General features: G+C 37.2%; 1 protein-coding gene across 6 annotated transcripts in view; it reads left to right on the top strand.

The window, feature by feature from the left end:
* The window catches only part of PEAK1 (pseudopodium enriched atypical kinase 1), a 307,491-nt gene that overhangs the window by 4,365 nt on the left and 289,120 nt on the right, over window positions 1-14,006 (top strand). The window lies entirely within an intron of this gene.

Raw genomic sequence — 14,006 nt, 5'->3', positions numbered from 1 at the left:
TTAGAGAAGTTTATTCCCCTTCCCTTTTTAAATTGAGAGGATCTTGGGGAGCTTGGGTGGCTCAGTCGGTTGGGTGTCCCACTTCGGCTCCTGTCATGATCTCACTGTCTCTTGAGTTTGAGCCCCCCATTGGGCTCTCTGCTGACAGCTCAGAGCCTGGAGCCTGCTTCAGATTCTGTGTCTCCTTCTCTCTCTGCCCCTCCCTCCACTCGCACTCTGTCTCTCTCTCAAAAATAAAATAAAAATATAATTTTTTTTTTTTAAATTGAGAGACTCTTGTGCACATTTCTGTGGAATGGAAAAGAACTACAGTTGGGGAGAAATGGGTGGGTGGGGAGGGGGAGAGAGATGATTGATTAGGCCAAGGATTTGGAAGCAATAGGAGGGGATGGGATCCAAGGCATAGGTAGAGAAATTGGCTTTGGGTAGGAGATGATTTTCCTTTCCCCAGTGAGCCAAAAGGAAGGAGGTAAAGTTTGTAACTGACAAGGGCAGGAAGGAGAATGAGTTGATGACATGTATCATTTTTGAGTACCTGCTAAGAGTGAAGGAGAATGTGGTAGAATAGGAGTTCTTACAAAGTGTGTGTGAGTTAAAAAAAAAAAAAAAAAAAAAAGAAAGGTATGTGATTTTATAACAGCTTCCAAGGGAATGTGAGGGCTCTGGGGAGGAGGAGCAAGAGAGGGGCATACACACAGATACACACATGACTAAGAAAGTGAAGAAGCGTTGTTAGGCATCATTGGAGGGCCCGTTTGAAATTGTACACCTTGGATTTGTAGAGGCAACAGTTTGCATGGTTGTTTGATTGTTTTCTCCAGCATGATCACTCTGGGTATAGCTGAAGGAAACCATTTAATACTCCCAAGAACTCGTAAGGTTCCTGCTGTTAATCTTGATTATAAGATGAACAGCTAGAGTTCAAAGCCTGGTAGTTCAGTACTGGAGCCCAGGCTGTTATTGCTTTGCAGATGCCTGCTTGGGAGAGATTCCTAAAGGACAAGGAAATTAGAGATATTGAGGATTGTTACTAAATCAAGGAACTGTGGAGTCCAGGCTGGATCATCAACAGGAAGCCTGGAAGGGGTGATTCAATTAGGAGAAAACAAAGGGCGTGAACAGCTAGATAGATGTCATTGTGAAGCTAAAGAGCTAGTGAGGAGGAAGCGATAATATTAGCTTTTATTTATGGAGTACCTTCTATATGCTAGACACTTTAACACTTTATTTCTAATTCTAACACTTACTGTACAATGTGTTACTAATCTTACAGTCTTCCCTTTGTCATTCTCTGTGACATGAAGAAACAGGATTAGAGAGGTTAAATAATCTGTCCAGAAACATACACTATCAAGTGATGAAACCATGATGCAAAGCCCATTCTTTTTTCTCCAAATCATATCCTCCACTTACTCCCCCTCCTTTGTTTTCTTCTTTTGAATTTTTATTTTTTAAGTAAGCTCTAGGCCTAGTGGGGGGCTTGAGCTCACAACCCCCAGATCAAGAGTTGCATGTTCCACCCACTGAACCAGGCAGGTGCCCCCAAATCATATTCATCTCAAGTAAGGAGATAAGACAGAAGATGCAGTAGTGGTGAAAAGTGGTGCAAAGACACTGGGATATTTAATTTAGGATTTCAGAGCTGATCATTCATTTAACAAATGTTTGTTGACCATTTAGTACACATGCCAGGCATTATTCTAGGTGCACAGGTTGCAATAGTGAACCAAACACACAGAATTCTTGCCTTCATGGATCTTACATTCTAGAGAGTGTGAGACAGACATTAAACAAAATAAGTAAGTGAGAGTATCAGAAGGTGATAGATAAGTGCTGTGGAGAAAAAGCAGGCAAGAGGGACAGGAATGCCATAGGGTATGTTCACTTTTTAAAATTTATTTATTAATTAAAAAAAATATTTATTTTTGAGAGAGAGGGAGACACAGTGCGAGCAGGGGAGGGACAGAGAGAGGGAGACACAGAATTTGAAGCAGCTATCTGCACAGAGCCCAACATGGGACTTGAACTCATCAGCTGTGACATCATGACCTGAGCCAAAGTTGGACATTCAACCGACTGAACTACCCAGGCACCCCAGGTATGTGCACTTTTGAAAAGGATGTCTGAGAAAGACTTGGTGAAAAGTGAGCAAAAACTTGAAAGAAGTAAGGGGCATACTAGGTGGAAGAAACATTTTGCATTGGCCCCGAAGCAGAGGTGTGCTTGTTGTATTCTCTGAGCTCTTGGAGGCCAGTGGGCCTGGACTGGAGTGAATAGAAGAGAAGAAGGTGGTGAGGTCACAGAGATGACTGGGTCCGAATTTCATAGAACCTGTAGGCCTTTGTAAGCACTTGGATGTTTACTTTGTGAGATGGAAACTATTACAGGATTTTGAGCAAAGGAATGGCATGATTGGATTTATGCTTTAAATGCTTCACTCTGAGCCACTGTGTTGAAAGTAGTCTGAGGTACAGAGTAAAGCCAAGAGGACCAGTTAGGAGGCTTTCCAGAATATGAAGTTGGGAGATAGTGCTGTCTTGGACCTGGGAATTGATGAGAAGCGATTGGATCTGTGAGAGTTACAGAACAGTTGCAGAGATAGTACATAGAGTTTCCTTAAACTGGTGTTTCTCTACATCTGCACTATTGACATTTTGGACTAGATAATCCTTTGTTGCTGGGTTTTGCCCTGTGCAGTAGTATGTTATGTAGCATCCCTGGCCTTTATCCACTAGATGCTACTACCATCCCCCCAGCAGTAACAATCAAAAGATGTTTCCAAGGGTGCCTGGGTGGCTTAGTCAGTTAAGCGTCCGACTTCAACTCAGGTTGTGACCTCGCGGTTTGGGAGTTTGAGCCCCATGTCAGGCTCTGTGCTGATGGCTAAGAGCCTGGACCCTGCTTTGGATTCTGTGTCTCCCTCTCTCTGCCCTGCCCCTGCTCACACTCAGGCTCTCTCTTCTCAAAGGTAAACAAACATTAAAAAAAAAAAAATGTTTCCAGACATTGCCCAATGGTTCTTATGGGGCAAAATTGCTTCTATTAAGAACTACTTCCAAATACCCTTCACCCTGTTTCCCCTAATATTAACATCTTACATAACCATTTATCAAGCTGAGAAATTAACAGTCCTACAATGCTCAACCGAACTCCTAATTTTACTTGTATTTTACCAGTTTTTCCACTAATAACCTTTTTCCATTCCATATGCAAACCAGGATACTACAGTGCTTTTGATTGTCAAGTCTCCTTTATCTCTTCTAATGTATGATAGTTTCTTGGTCTTTTCTTTTATGACCTTATACTTTTAAAGAGTACTAGTTAGGTATTTTGTAGACCGTTCCTCCATTTGGATTTGTCTGATGTTTTCTCATTTAAATGGGGTTATGGATTTTGGGGGTAAGAATACCATAAAAGTGAAGGGCCCTTTTGGGGCTCCTGGGTGGCTCAGTCGGTTAAGCATCTGACTCTTGATTTGGCCCAGGTCATGATCTCACAGTTCGTGAGATTGAGCCCTGAGTCAGGCTCCATGTGCTGACTGCACGGAGCCTGCTTAGGAAATTCTTTCTCCCTCTCTCTCTCTCTGCCCCCTCTCCAGCTCATGCACGTGTGTGCACACACATGTGTGCTCTCTCCCTTTTTCTCTCTCTCAAAATAAATAAACGTTGAAAAAAAGTGAAGTGCTCTTAGGAGATGCATGATACCAACGCGACATCACTGATGATCATTTTGTTAAGGTGTTTTCTGGCAAATTTCTCCCCTGGAAAGTTATTTTTCCCTTTCTGTACTCTGTTCATTAGAAGCAAGTTGCTAAGACCAGCCCACACTCAAGGGGAGGGGAATGAAACTCCCACTTCCTAGAGGAGGAGAATCAAAGAATTTATGGACATATATTAAAACCACTACAGTAATTGGTAAATATTTTGGGGTGGATACTTAGAGGCTTTGCCAGTATCCTGTTTCTGCTCACTAATTTTAGCATTCATCTGTAGATTATGCCTGCAGTAATTATGGCTATGGTATTCTAAAAGTGCTTCTTTATTTCTCTTATTTTTTCTGTATTTATTAACTGGAATTCTTTTGTAAGGAAGGCTTATTCCTTCTCTATTTTTCTATCTACCTATTTAATCATTGATATCAGTTTCAATTCATGGACATTTATTTTATTGTTAGGGTTATAGTGCAGTGCTAACGTTATTTATTTTATTGCCCAAATTATTCTAGCTTTGGCCATTGAGATCTCTTTTAGGTTGACTCTGTGTCCTTTGACATTCTTCTATCCTTTGTGTGTGTACACGTACATGTCTTTATTCTCTAGTACTACTAGATGCTTCAGGCTTGTTGTGTATTTTTCCTGCAGCATCCCTAGACTCATTTTTTTAAGAAGCTGTGGTTCCTTTTATCAGAGAGTGGTATTTGGAGGCCAAGATCTGGGTGGTAGGTGTGCTTGTTGTTATTGGAATGTCACTGCTTCTAGTCACGCTCAGTGGACAGCGAGCTAGGAAATACGTGTACGTATACTAATCTGCATCCACACATACCTATATTTATTTCTGTATATAAAAATAGGCAGGCATTTTATACTTATGTGACTCCAATTGGATATGTTTTGATCCAACTATATTTGCTGATGGATTGGATGTGGAATGTGAAAAGAGAGTTGTCAAGGATGACTCCATGGTTTTTGGCTTGAGAAAGGGAAGGATGGAGATGTCATTAGCAGAGATGTGAAGACTGTGGGCAGAGCAGATTTCTGGGGAGAGTTCAGGAATTCTTTTCCAGACTGCCTAGGTTTTTGAGATGTCTAATAGACATACTAATAGAGATGTCAAGTCAGCAGTTGAACAAATGAATCTGAAGTTCAGAGAATGGTCCAAGTTGCATACATTTGGGAATTGTCTGTATAGGTGAAATTGCCTGAGGAGTGAGTGTTGATAGAGAAGTTCAAGGACTGACCCCTGGGACCTACTGGTCAGAGAGATGAGGAGGATTAGTTCTGCAAAATGATAAGGATTAGGATGTGGCTATAGGGTAGATTCCATATCCATCAGTAATGAGCACTTATTCAATATGTATTATTTTCAAGGCACCGAACTGTTTTGGGGTTAACCTTGCTCCCTTCTTCCATAAATTTACAATCTAGGATGAGACAAATTTCAGACTTAAAAAGACTAGCAGTGGAAGACAAATACTGGATGATAGTATAGATACAACATCCTAGAGAAGCTTGTTAGACGACATGGGCATAAGAGCCAAACTCATGTACGCCAGCTCCATGTAGACATTAATGTAATAAGCGCATGCCGGTCAGGAAACTCATCAGGGCGTCATGCACACAACTAGTAATTACCAACAAGCAGAAGCTCCTCCATGTGTTGACCTTGGTTTCTTAGGTTCTTCTGCTCTTGGTTCCCTGCCATTATAAGGTTTTGGGTTGGTAATTGGTGCCTATAGTTGTTGGCTATCAATGAAGCCACTCAGTGAACTGGTTAGGGTTTCTGCTGCACTTTCCTTTTTAACTTTTGGCTTTCTGTTGCCTTTTCAAAATCAGTGGGGTTCAACTCAGGCCTGCTTAAAATAAAGTGTTTCCGTGTAAAATCAAGCAGCAATGGCCACCTTACCTTCTTCTATGAACATGCTTAATTTTTGACTGCTGCTTTCTATGATGGCCTTAGACATTCCCATTTATCATTTGGTTATTAAGGTCATACCCAAAATACATTTATAGAACTTTAAAAGTAATTTAAACTTATAACCTGCTAAACTGAGGTTTTTAGTAAAATATTTTAATTTCATCTCCTTTGTACTAAAAATGGATAGGCTTTCATTGCCTGCTGATGAGGTAGTATAGAATGAGACAGATTAATCATACCTATTGAGTAATTATTTCTCAGTCACTCTGAAGGAATTGTAAGAAAAAATGGATTTATCTATTTTATAGAATAAGGGGCAGAGAATTGCAGGATTCTATTCTCATTTATTCCACCGAATTGATTGGCACCTAAGGCAGAGTCTCTTTCCACTCAGCATATAAGTATGCTTAAGTTTCTCACAACTAATAGATACAACACACCGATATATATAAATGCATAACAACTTTGCCAATTTGGTGTCTTATTAGCATGGTACCTAGTGCATAATGGATACTCAAATGATTGTTGGGTGAAGGAAGTACGTATGATACTTGCAGGCATGAGGTAAGACATGAAGAGTTACTTAGCTTGTTCAAGAAGACTTAGGATACTAAAAACTTTGGTTTGTCTAAGTCACAATTAGGGCAAGGTAAAATAAATCTGTATGGTAACATCTTTGTTTTAGACTAAGACAAATAATACTACTCTGTAAAAGCATGATCACTGCTTTTTAAGTAGCCCGCAATCCTACCCTCTAGCAGTAGAGTTCTAGTTCAGGAGTCAGACTGCTTGAATTTGAATCCTGGCTTAACTACATACTAGATGTTTGATGTTAAGTTTGTTTCTTAACTATTCTTAGGCTTCCTCATTTGTAAAATGAGGACTATTTATACCTACTTGTGAAGTGAAGTAATAGATAGCAAGCATGTAAATGTTTTGATATATAAGTGTTTAATTAATTTTAACTGTTATTCTAAAAATACTGAGAGACTAGTATCTTAAAGTTTTTCCTTTTCTAGCAAATCATGTGTGCTGAGTGATAATTAAAGGAGAAAAAAAAATCCTATATGAAAAAAGAAAAAAGGCTGATGTGAAGTATATCAATATATTATTCATAGTGATGTATTAGAACTATGAAAAATAGGGTTTCCACTCTTTTGCTATCTCCATTTTTTTCCTCTTAATTTGTTTATCAGATTTTTATGAAATATGTAACTATAAGTTAGAAATGGGCTTTCGAGAACATATTACTTTTTCAGAGTCAGCATTGCATTATGGTCAAGAGCATGGATTCTAGACCCACACTGCCTGGGATTGAATCTCAGCTCTGCCACTTAACTAGCTGTGTGATCTTGGGAAAGTTACTTTACTTCTCTATGCCTTAGTGTTCTTATCTGTAAAATGGGCATAATGATACTACCAAAGTCAAAGGTGTTTTTGTTTTGTTTTTTAATGTTTATTTATTTTTGAAGGAAGGAGAGACAGAATGTGAGTGGGGGAAGGGCAGAGAGAGAGGGAGACACAGAATCTGAAGCAGGTTTCAGGCTCTGAGCTATCAGCACAGAGCCCGACGTGGGGCTTGAACTCATAAACCACGAGATCATGACCTGAGCTGAAGTTGCTCGAGTAACCAACGGAGCCACCCAGGCACCCCCAAAGGGTTTTTTTAATGAGCTAATACTTACAAAGTGCTTAAAATAATGCCTGGGGCATAGGAAGTATCATGTATTTGTTGAATAAAATAAAGGATGGTAGAAATATTTAAAAATTAATGAAAGATTTTAACTTCAGTGTATTTACAGTTTAATCCACAAGTTTTTCTCTTACTCTCCTACCTCTACCTTCCTGAGTTTCTTTGGTTCCATTGATGAACCAAACAGGAAAACAGGAAACCTGTTCTTCTCATAAATCCTTTATATGACGGAAGTACTTTTCATTGTTTAAAGTTAGTCTAACCCCCTCACCCTCCCAGAATTTGCAAAGTAGATTCAGTTACTTTTGTTACTACAAGGGAAGATGCCACGGTATGCTTCTTCAATATTTTGGAACACTGAGTTGAATATTTCAAATGCTGAGAAACTGCCTTCTTCCCAGGTGTGCAGCAGTTTTTATAGATTTTATTTGGGTATGAAGTAGGAGTAATTGTGGGAGTTTGTGTGAAAGATGATTTAAGGCATTGGAGAAGCAATAAAAAAGTATTTTCCTAATGCCAGTTCTCTCCTTGACTTGGAAATTCTTTTAGCAGCAATGTCCCCAGACTGTTTTTCGGCATTTACCTATCAGAGACTGGCTGTATTTGCAGTGTTAAACCTCATAACAAAATATTGCAGGTAGACTGCCAGATCTTAATTCAACTATTCATCCTGAAGTTAAAAGAGGTGGTTAGTTTCCACATTCAGTAAGGAAGTTAATGTAATGTAAGCAGTTAGTATAATAATGTAAAGAGTGATGAGAAGTCCAGAAGAGAACCTTGTGGTTTGATAACCTCTTTCCTTCTATACAGTGTAAGAACAAGTTTACATTGTTTCTTAATATACTCCTTCCCATACAAATATAACTTATGGAATGATACCTTTAGTGCATATGTAAATTGCACTATCAGTAGCATAGAAATAATTTATAAATACAGTAGTTCCTAATTTAGGGAGTTGAACTTTAATTATTGACTTAGATTTTATTTCACATGAATATGTTTATTAAACATAAGCAAATAAAATTTGAATCCTATTATAGGGGTGTTTGGGTGGCTCAGTGGGTTAAGCCTCCTGCTCTGGATTTTGGCTCAGGTCATGGTCTTGTGGTTTGTGAGACTGAGCGCCACATCAGGCTCCACGCTGATGTCATGGAGCCTGCTTGGGATTCTCTATCTCCATTTCTCTCTGCCTTTCTCTCTCTCTCTCAAAATAAATAAATAAAATTAAAAACAATTTGAATCCTATTATTATAAATGCAACTTGTAGTTCTGTTCTCAGTTTTATACTCTGGAAGTCTAGCAAAAAATCTTGTCATCTAGAGAAGGTTGTATTTTGTATTCTTTTGTAAAAGACAAATACTTTTCAGGGCTTTGTAGCTGCATGAATGTTATCTCTATCTCCTATTGGACTGTGTGGTCTGGGTTTTCATGGACTGGTTGGCTGACCAGGAGACTGAGTCCTGTATAGAATGATTTCCCTCTAATTCTCTTTGTCCTTTTTATCTTTAAATCTTTACTAGCTATCAAACTACACATCGTTAAAAATTACTAGCTTTTATGATAGGGAAAAGTTAACTTTTATTGTAGAAAAAATTGGAAAAATATAGGGTACGTTAAAAGTAGGAAATCTGCTATTCTGCCATCCAGAGATAACCAGTACTAATAATTTGGTGCCTTTTCCCCTATTTTTTTGTGTGCATATGTATTTCGTAATGCCTAGTTGACATCATACTGTGGACAGTAGAGATACGCTTTATGTGTCAGTTATAGTCAGTACAGTAAGCTGGTCATACTGTGAGAGGCACGTAGGAGCTGAGACTGGCCGAGGAGACAGGAGATTGTGCTCACTATAGGAGATGCTTTTCTTTTAGAGGAATTGATATTTTTCTCTTTTTCATATTGTTAAACTTAATTTGAATGGCTTACATGCATGTTTGAAGCATCCCTACTTTTTAATTATCTCATATTTTGCTTTTTTTATGATAATATATTATGGACATTTTCCTGTGCCATCAAAAAACCCTAACTCTTTACCATCCCATGCTCACTTTCTGAGAGATTGAGAACTGGCAATAATACAGGATACGTTAGTTGAATAGGCCCTTGATAGTCTCAAGGAGTGTGTCTCAGATCTCTTGGGCATATCTTAGAATGGTGCTGTTCAAAAGAAATAATGCATGCCACATATGTAATTTCAAATTTTCTAGTAGCCACATTTTTAAGACTACAAAGAAACAGATGGAATTAATTTGAATGATGCATTTTATTTAGTCTAGTTATAATTAAAATATTATCATTGCAACAGGTACTCAATGTAATAACATTATTGAGATGTTTTACAATTTTTTTTTCTTACTAAGTCTTCAAAATCTGGTGTATATTTTCTACTTATAGCACATCTCAATTCAGACTAGCCACATTTTGAGTGCTCAGTAGCATATGTGGCTACTATTATCACAGTCCTAGAGCATATAATTTCTCCCGTAAAATGCAATAAAATAGCACTTTGCAGGTGCTCTGGAGGGGGTTAGGTTAGCATGAGAAGTAAACTACAAAGCCAAGTGGCACTGGGGATGCTGAGCACTTATTTTGGTGTCTTACAAAATTTTAAAACTTTGCCTTAATAAAATGACATATTCCTACATTTGTGGACCTTCATGTCACAGAATAATGTTAAATTTGTAGGCGTGTAAGGATTTACTGGGTATACTTAAGCAGTGGCAATTCTCAGAGTGGCCAATAAGATCAATTCCATATTTCAAGGATTTTGGATAACTAAGAGTTTGTGAGTACACTTTGTAGTTGAAGACCTGAGGACATATTTATCCTTCCTTGTAGAGAGTACTTGTATGAAGTGAGTAACAAACGCATATGCACATGTACATATTACATATGTGTAGATAAATTATGTATGTTATATGCTATGTATACATGCACACACATTTATCGTAATCCTCATAGTCCCCATAATCTTCTGTTTCTTAAGAAACAGTAGCAATTAAAATCATTTTCCTCTTTTTAAAATGAATTTGTGGCATGATAAGAAAGATGTGGCATGATCAGGAAGATACCTAAGGTTAGTGAATATATAATGTATAATAGAAGAGTATAGAACAAGCTTTGCTTTTAATTTAGCTTGTGATCATGTGAAAAAATTCCTTAATATTTCTAATCTTTATTTTGTTCTGTAGGCTGGAGATAATCTTGCCCTGTTTTGTTATTATGATTTTGATTATCAAATAGGATTAATGGAGAATAAAGGAACATGTCTTATTCATCGTTATGTCCCTAGGACTTACTGTAGGGTCTTACACACTAGCACCCAATAAATATTGTCTTCAAAGTCTGAATATATGTAAAGATCTTTCTAAACTGAGAGTGCTATGAGTGGAAGGTATTATGTCTACTTCGTTTGTGCTATTTCTTCTTCTTTTTTTTTTTTTTAAGTTTATTTTTCTTGAGAGAGAGAGAGTGCACGAGCGCATGCAGGGGAGGAGCAGAGAGAGAGAATCCCAAGCAGGCTCCACGCTTAGTGCGCAGCTCAATCTTACAACTGTGAGATCATGACCTGAGTCAGTATTAAGAGTCAGGCACTTAACTGACTAAACCACCCAGGTGCCCCTTCTTATTTAATTCTTTGGAATATGATAAGTGTAATAATTAATATTTCCCCATACAACTAATAAATAGGATTGCATATTGTATTTTTATTTTTACTTATTATTATTTTATTTATCAGATCTTGTCTGTAAATACGTGTATCTCAAAAATATGTTGTAATTAATCTACTTTTAAAAGACATCTAGTACTTAAATATCTTGACCTGTTTAGCTTAAAGAGTTAATAATTTCTTTGTAGTTATTGAGAGATAGACAAGACTATTTCCGCTGTGCTCTATCTTTATAATAAGCTTAAAAATCAGCCAATTTGAGACACAAATGCATGCTTATTGGACACCAAAATTGTTGAGGCAAAGTAGCAATATTTTAATTACAGCAATGTGGTCTAGTAATCAGAAAATGCCCCAAATAAGAATGGCTTTCTTATTTATATAATGATGGGAGAAACTCCATCTTTTTCCTCCAGAAGGGATACAGCACTTCATAAATACTTAGTGTGGAAGTAAAACAAAATTATAATGCAAGAGCAAATAATGTGCACCCAGAACAGTGTTTCAAAGTGATCTTCGTGAAAACATTAGCTTTTTCTAGCATCAGCTATGAGTTTCTGTAACTGCCCACTCACTGAGTCATCTGTAGCAATTGAAAATTTGGATATTTCCCATTTTTAGGGTATATTTTTTGATAAACTGGCTTCCTTTTATCTCTTATGAATGAAGTAAGCAGTCTCATGTAAAATAGTATGTGCATTATGACAGTATGCCTCATTGTTTCCTGGGAGTGAGGAACTTGAGAAACCAGCTGAATATTATCTGTGTGCTAGGACAATAACTAAATGATGCACTCTGAGAGTAGTTGGCAGTTTTTGTTTTCATTATATTTCCCTACTTCTACTTTCACCAACACCTTTGGGAATCTTTAGATATTTAGTGACAGAAGGATAATCAGATCACACTTGACTTTTCTGTTTTTCATTTTCTATACGTGACAGTAAATGTTAAAATTGTCAAAATCAAGAAATATAGTACAGGATGCCTGGCTGGCTTGGTTGGAAGAGCATGTGGCTCTTGATCTCAGGGTCATCAGTTTGAACCCCACATTGGGTGTAGAGATTACTTAAATAAACTTAAAAAAAGAAAGAAAGAAATACAGTACATATTAAGGAAAGAGATATGCAGTGACAGTGTAGAGCATATGGCCGAATGAAAACTGAGTGATCTATTGATTGAATGAAATGATGGGTCTCAGTTAAAGGCAGGGAAGAGGTAACTTGGGTTTTTTCTTCCCCTGGTTGATCTTTCTCCCTGATGTGTAGGCTAGATACTCATTTTTGAAAAGTGATTCTATTATAAAAAAAAATCCTCTGCTTATTTCTATCCCATTCTGAATTTTCCTGTTTGGTATTTGCTCAGACACAAGGGAAAAAGGATCTAAACTTTGTCCTTTTTCTTTACTTCTGCTATTTATGTATTTTACATCTGCTCATTCTTAGCTTAGAAAATACTAATCAAAATTGGTTAAAGATGATGTTGATCTCATGACTACTTATTGTAATCTAATTCTGAAAAATTTTTATTATTAGGCCCTTAAAACTTCCAATCCATATCAGCAAAAGCTCCCTAGGAACCACATTGTTGCTCATGCATTGACAATATGCTCTGCATTAATTTTTGGTTCTTTCATGTCAGTATCTGACGGTTGAAGTTGAAATGACTAATAATCTGGAAAATAAAAAAGTATGTTCATAACTGATTTGGGAATTTAGTAAGCCATGAGCTACAATTTTTGGATTGAGTTTTGTTTGTTTGTTTGTTTGTTTGTTTTTTAAGAAGCACAAGAAAGGGGACATGATTTTACTTCCATAAGTACTTTTCATACCCTTAACAATTATATTGTGACTAGTGCAGGTTGACTCTCATGGTGATATTTCAATTTCTGGTCCTTGGGTATCATTTTTGGGAAATACTAAGAGCAAGAAGGCTGGAAATTTTTAAGGTTTTGTGCTACAGTTGAACCACTGAATTTACAGCAAATTGAACTTCTGGAGGAAAGGAAATGGTATGTATAGCAAAACTTTAGGGAAGAAAACAAAGTTGTTCATGTTTGTAATATGATTATTTTGGAGATGGTAGTTTGCAATTTGAGAATAGTGTGAGCGGTTAATCTGTAAAACATAGTTATAATAAATGAGTTACAGAGTATGTATGAAAGCAGTGTTTATAGATTATCTAGTTCCTGTGGCTTAGAATATGCATTTTGAAAGTGTACGATTTCTTTCTTTTGACCTACTCCTTTTAGAATTTGAATTTTCCAGATTCATGTTTAATTGTAGAAGTGTTTTTTGGGTCTTAAATGCTATGTCAGGTGTTCTGATTATTCAAACAAGTTTTTTTTTTTATTAAATATAATTTATTTCAAATTGGTTTCCATACAACACCCAGTGCTCATCCCAACAGGTGCCCTCTTCTATGCCCATCACCCACTTTCCCCTCCCCCCTACTCCACATCAGCCCTCAGTTTGTTCTCAGTATTTAAGAGTCTCTTATGGTCAAACAAGAGTTTTGTTTGTTGTAGTATTTGAAGTTAAGGACCAAATCCTAAATATTGAATGTTTATCTGATTTTAGAGACGGTTTCTTTAAAAATGTTTGTTTAAATTTTTTAATTTTTATTTTAGAGAGAGTGCATGAATGAGGGAGAGGGACAGAGTGGGGGGGGGGAGAGAGAGAGAGAAAGAGAGAGAGAGAAAGAGAGAGAGAATCTTAAGCAGGCTCACACTCAATCTAGAGTCCAACCCAGGGCTTGATCCCACGACCCTGGGATCGTGACCTGAACCAAAATTAAGAGTAAGACACTCAACCGACTGAGCCACCCTGGTGCCCCTAAAAATGTTTTTAATTAAACAAATTACAGATGAATAATATATCTAGGAGAAATCAAATAAGATAGCAATATATGGAAAGAGAAACCAAATTCTTTCTGCATCTCTCCCTCTGTTTACCCCAATAAATAGTAATCACTCCAGTCAGTTTGATATCTTTCCAGATCTTTTATTCTGTGT

The sequence above is a fragment of the Panthera pardus genome, unplaced genomic scaffold, assembly GCF_024362965.1.
Source record: "Panthera pardus isolate Hobbes unplaced genomic scaffold, ASM2436296v1 HiC_scaffold_24, whole genome shotgun sequence".
In the NCBI taxonomy this organism is placed as follows: Eukaryota; Metazoa; Chordata; class Mammalia; order Carnivora; family Felidae; genus Panthera; species Panthera pardus.
Note: the sequence above shows the minus strand (reverse complement) of the source record. Positions and strands in the feature narration are given on the sequence as shown.